The following is a 6,638-nucleotide window of genomic DNA, read 5'->3' as shown; positions in this document are numbered from 1 at the left end:
TAATGATGGACTGGAGTTTAATGGTAAACATAATAAAGTAGAATTAAAATGTGTCACAACCGATGCACCTGCCAGGTCATATATAAAATGCACAAAGCAATACTCAGGATACTATGGATGTGACAAGTCAAAGAGGCCTGTACATTGGCAGAATTACTTATCCATGCACAGAAAATTTAGTTCTAAGGTCTAATCAATCTTTCCGAAATGTCGACCAAGAGGAGCACCACAAGGGTAGGTGACTATTTCTTAACCTTCCAATGGATATGGTCTACGACTTCCCTATTGACTACATGCATCAAGTGTGTCTGGGGGTTACGAAGAAGCTGCCATAACATGGATGAGTGGTCCTCTTGGAAATAATAAATTATCAGCAGGACAATTTGCTCAGATAAGTTAGAAGTTGATTTATCTGCAACAATTTATACCATGTGAATTTGCCAGGAAACCAAGGAACCTGGAAGAGGTAGATAGGTGTAAGGCCATTGAATTTAGACAGTTTCTGTTATATACTGGACAGATTGCTCTCAAACACATTCTTCAAGACCATCTCTATCAACACTTTATGTGCCTGTGTGTTGCAATGAACATTTTAGTCAATGAAAGGCTTGCTTTGAAATATGCTGACTATGCACAGAATCTTCTTCACTACTTTGTTACAAAGTGCCGAGAATTCTATGGAAGAGAATTTTAGTGTATAATGTACATGCTCTTCTTCATTTGAAAAAAGAGGTGGAGAAATTTGGTTCTTTAGATGCATGTGCTGCCTGGAATTTTGAAAACTTTATGCACCAGTTAAAGAGAAAAGTAAGATGTGGGGAAAATCCAGCTGCAAAACTCATGAAAAGAATTATGAGTCTTGTGACGTTCAGAAAGTCCCTTACCAATCAAAAGGATATAAGCAGCAAAAGACCAAATAATGTGTATCGGACTCAAAGAGGGAAGTATTGTGAGGTGATTCAGCGAGCAAATGCTCCTGAGATGTCCAACCTGTGTCAGGTATACCATGGACAGGAAAATGTCTATACAGTTACCATGTAATTCTGGATGTTATTGGACATGTGCAGTTCCGAAACATTGATTATGATATTACACTGCTGAAGGCTGATACACTTGTGACAAGGTGTATGAAAATTGATTTCTGTCAAGATAACAAATCAGCATTCATCTCACTTCATCATGACTTCTGAATGGAATTTCTACAACAAATTCAGCCATGGTTTTTCCTGCTTTACCTGCATAAGATTCATCTGTAAGTCTTCTAAGTTTCATGTTGATCATATGTTGATCATTTGTTAACGAAAGGGGTTTAATTTTTCACACAATCCCTACAGCTTAACTAAGGGACTGTTCATTATTCATGGTTTATGGCTAGGTAGGTGTGTGTGTGTGAGAGAGAGAGAGAGAGAGAGAGAGAGTGAGAGAGATTATGATTTTAAGAGGTGTGTGTGAGAGAGAGAAGGGGGGGCATTTTGTACATAAAAATATTTTAAAGATTATGTGTGTCATGAGTGTATGACTGAAAACGATTCATGATTATTTCAACTAAGTGACCCAACCTCTTGTAGAATCATACAGGTAAACATAATCTAGTGACGAAATCTGTTATCAGCAATGGGCACTCAACTTTCCAAGACCTTTCTGCACTGCTGGATAACTGTCTCACTTGAAAGCAAATCTTTTGTGTGGCATGTTTCTACAATGTATTTTCATGATGAGTCCTGTGTTGCAGCATGGACATTGGCCTGGTTTTTTGTCTGTTTCACATTTTTGTAGCTGAATTCGTAATCCTTTGATCCTGTCAATTAATAGTCAGTTTTTCATTTCCATGCAATATTCAACGGGAAGTGTTGCCATATTCCATACTGCCTCGTAAGACATCTTCGATAATAGGCAAGCATCCATTATGCTTACAACATAAATAAATTCGAAAAAGAGAGTGATCTCCCATGTCCTCTTTAACCAAGTTATTCATGCTGGAGTTCCCTCCCATTCATATATGAGCTGGTAGTAGGAGTTGTCTCCCATTAGCAAGGTATCTATAAGATAATGTGGGAATGTTTTCATTACTTATTACTTAGAATTTAACTTGACAAAATCCCAAAAAGATAAGGCAAACGTTATTAATATTTCACGAATTGGGAACTATTTGAAGCTTAAAGTGTGTACAAAGTATTCATGGTTCATTCAATTAATTATATGACATTAATCATAGCATAAAAAATCAGGATAAGTTTCAAAACAAACGTAAAACAAGGAATGCCATCATTTATCATGCCAATATATGACAATGTGAGCAGACTGACCTGAGTGACCCTTTAATAAGTTTAAAACCCTGTTAGCAGTGTGTATTACCATACATAGTGTTTATGTTGTACATTCTATTTCTAGACATGAATCATTTTTACTCTTTAACTTTTAAAAAGAAACATTGATAGGTGTATCATAACACTCTTGAAAGAGATTAATTTCGATTACAATACTATGATTATTTGTTGCAGAACATGTTTGCTGTCGGTCAGTTTTGAGGATGAGGACTGCGCTTAATGTGTCCCAACAAGTTGGATAGACGGGGTAAGATAAGTGCTCCACTACAGAATTCATGTGTACATATTTAAAAGAATTCTATGATGAATTTATGACTAGACATTTTTAAAGTGGAGTATTTAAAATTAACCACATCAACAAATTCAGGATTGTCATTCACATAGTGTTTTGTTGCAGGATAAATGCTACTGGCCATGAAGTGATGCAAAGAACAGAATATGGAATCGGTCAATACCTGACAAAGAGAGATGGCCTAAGTATAGGATTAGGAGGCATGGGAATGGTAAGTTCTTTTTTTTCATAATAAAGTTAATGGGATGTTTATAGTTAATTTATATGATATTAAGAGACAGTTTTTGTCTTGTAGTCACAAGGTTTTGCCACCGAATGGACTATCATGTGACATATTCAGTTGTTGTATTCTACATTGGCTTTTTGATAAGTTCTTATATGATGACCAGGAGAATTTCCTTGTGTCAGTTTTCTATGAACGATATTTAAAGACATGCCACTGTGAATCACACCTAGAGGATTACCTTTCAGATTATCAAAATTATGGAACTGCAAGGAAGTACTGCAAACGTGCCGAAGAAACTTCCAACCTCGATTCTGGGGAGGAATCCAGAGAGAGAAAGAGGCCTCAGAGGCTAATTAGCAAGAGTGAGGCAGCAGATGAATGGAGTGATACTGATGGTAACGAATGTTATTAGTTTAAGCAGCAAGAATTTATTTAACACTATAATAACATTTATCTATGAGAGGGTAGGAGGCTTTGGACTCACATACTGAAAAAAATATATTTAAAAGTTGAAAAAGGCAGATCTGCTCTGATAGGGTTTCAGTGCTGCTGAAAGTGAAAGTGTTGAGAACCCAAATCACTCTGTCAAAAATGAATATGCTGACATTTTCCTATTTTATTGTCATATAGAACCCACAATGGCTGAACAAACTCAGATTCCATCTCTGCCAAAACCTAGAAAGCAGATTACTTCTTCTTCTTCAACTGATTCGAATGATAAGAGCACAACTGAACTGTTACAAGGTAAGTCCTTGAATTATTAAACATACAATACAAATATGAAAAAGAACATACTCTGCTATTTGTATGTATTACAGAAACATGAAGGTTCATTGAATTGTCTGCTTATAAAGTTGATTACAACAAATGCCAATATCTGTTGGTACACTGTGTATTTCATACTTGTCTTTAATATTATGTTTAAAGTGAACATGTGTCTGTAATTTTTCAGTACTTGCCAAGCTTGACAAGTTGGAGAGTGAAATGAAACTCATCAAAAGACATTTTAGAACAGAAATGGAGGACCAGCAGGTTGATGCTTTACTTCCTGCAGGCCAAAAGCACAACAAACCTTCTGAAATAGACGATTTTGAGAAAAAGTCTTGATGAGGATAACAGGAGAAAAATTGTATGTAAATTAATAGTACTTTTGGCAGTAGATATTATATGTGACTGACTGGGATTGAAAGTATCACATGTTATATTTGGGATTACACTTTCTCAGTAAAGTGTGCTAGTGATTAAGTGCTTGACTCTGAAATTGTGGATTCGAATACCAAATGGGACAGCACAGCGAAAGCACTAGAATCTGTACTTTACTGAGAAAGTTTAATGTTTACCCAAATAGAACATGTATTACATTTGACCAATTTCTAAATGTCATTGTGTATTCGCTGTGGGATTGAACATTTTGTGTTTGGAAATTATTTGTAAAGTCTTAATATAAACAAAATCATTAACAATGTAAAACATATGTATGTTAGGAATCCATTAACTAGGTTGCAGTGACTTATCATAATGATTCAAATGTATTATAGGTCAATATATAAATTGTCCTTGCCTTAGAAAACAGAGGGTTTTTTTTTGCAGATCAACTCACTTGCATCACTGCAAGGTGGCAGTGATGCCGGACTCATATGTGGGACCATCATGTGAGCCCTCAGGGCAAACCACCAAAGAGCCAATACAGCGGAACAGGACAGAAAGGCAGGCTAGCATTCATCGACAAGCCGATTTATAGGATCATATTGTGTAAGCTTACACTTGTGTTTTATTATAAAGGGTATAATTTGTAAGTGAACAGTATTACGACCAGTCTGTCCTCAACAATATGTTTATGTATTAATGCTGTACAGCACCTCTTTTGCTTTGTATAGCCAGCTCTGCATGTTTCCGTGTAACTGTACACAACAGTCAAGTTACATATTCATACCTTTTGAATATTTTATCTGAGCTAAGAGCTTAGTGATCATACATGGAAATTGTCCAGCAAATAAGGAAGATTTCTGCAAGAGGAGTAAGATTTTGATATGGGGATACCACGGTATTGGGATAGAGAACTTTGACAATGGGCCATTTTCAGGATTATTAGCCATTTTCTGAATTTAGAATGGGCCACTGCCCTTGTATCAATAGTGAACTTCAAAAATTTTAATGGTCCATTTTTTATTCTATTGTGCAAAATGGCCCATGGCTCCTGCCTTTCCCAATCCCTGGATTCTGAGCTTGACAAAGACTAGTAGTAACCTGTTACTTTGTGCATGTTGATGTTTACTGAAGACTAAATGGCAAATCAGTACCAGATGATTGTTGCTGTATAATTGACAGAAAATTCAATACTTAGCTGTCACCCTACCTGCCCCCTTTTTGCGTGACTAGCTTACTTCAATATGACCATCTCTTTGTATTTGTATGATTTCATGTCAGTGTATGTATTTCATAATTATTCATTCTTTTACATACTTACAAGATTTAACTTTTATGTTTTAGCAGCTGCAAGGAAGGCATCAGGGAAGACTCTAGCATTTCAGGACATAAGATCTGAAATGCTGGAGGTCTTAAGAAATGCCCCCAACAAACCTGGTGGAGTAAACTATGTAAAGGTAAGGGAAGTTGAAAAATGCCAAGCAATCTGTTTTCTGACCAGGGCCCACTTTCCTGGAGCAATTTTAGCGCTGCAATTATTGTAAATACTTCAGATCACGATCACTTGCACGATGCGATTGAAGGCTATCATTGTAAGTTGCAATTGAATGTATGTACAAGGGGCTAAGATGACTGTAATCTGTGACAAAATGGCGTTCAGTGCCGGGTCTGTTTCACACAAGTGATTATAGCTTAACGTATGGAGATTGTTTTCATATTGCATAAAACTGTATGGTTCGCCTCGAATAGCATGTCCAGGCCGACTGATTTCCTAGGGAAGTAACTCGTGTCTGAACATTCTAAAAGATGGTCTTATTTTTCGCGAGGGAGGGGCCTTTGCTTTACGCGCTGCTGCTCATTTCCCGCGCTTTTTAGATCGAAACAAAGGACAGGTCCCTGTTGCAGATACATTGGAGCAGGCGCCATCAGCAGTCGCATTGGTTTCAGGTCTGTATTTTTTTATTTCGCACAAATTTGAAAGTTTATACATTCTCGGAAATATGTTTATGGGCATTTGGCAGCATTATGAACAATTGCTGATTGAATATCATTGACTGAACAACATTTTCCGATCAATTAAAACTTTTTAGAGGAACGGAATAGTTGTGAAATGTTTTTGTAAACAGCACTGGGGTCTTGAAGCAAAGGGCAAGTAACTCTGTCAGGTACTCGCAACAAACGTCGGCGATGCAACAGCGAGTTACTGTTAGATGATATATCATAGTACACATACTGTACAACACTAATAAAGAAATGTGTTACGTAAGAAATATTGTAAAGGATTCCATGATATATTCTATTTCATCCAGATATTATGGGTTATGAATTGTTAGGTTATGTCGCTGAATATAGTTCACTGTTATTATACTATTTTTATAAATTATATAAAACTAACAGTTACTCATTATCGATTTCATGCATTAATGATATAAATGTTTTAATTTATAATTATTAAATTCGTTTTATTAAAATTAAATCATATATTCATGATTGATTTGAGTCCTTTTGGAAATGCTGCAATATTTTATCAAGGACTAATTTCTTTCTGTACAAAGAAAGAATGTTAAGAATGTTTAAACTTGTAAATCGTTCATTCATATTGGATAAATGTTACAATTATTAGATTCATTATGTTTTATTAAAGTAA

This window comes from Haliotis rubra, unplaced genomic scaffold (assembly GCF_003918875.1).
Source record: "Haliotis rubra isolate DU_JTF1 unplaced genomic scaffold, ASM391887v1 Scf1670, whole genome shotgun sequence".
NCBI classification, from domain to species: Eukaryota; Metazoa; Mollusca; class Gastropoda; order Lepetellida; family Haliotidae; genus Haliotis; species Haliotis rubra.
The sequence above is the reverse complement of the archived record's forward strand: the minus strand, read 5'-3'. Positions refer to the sequence as shown.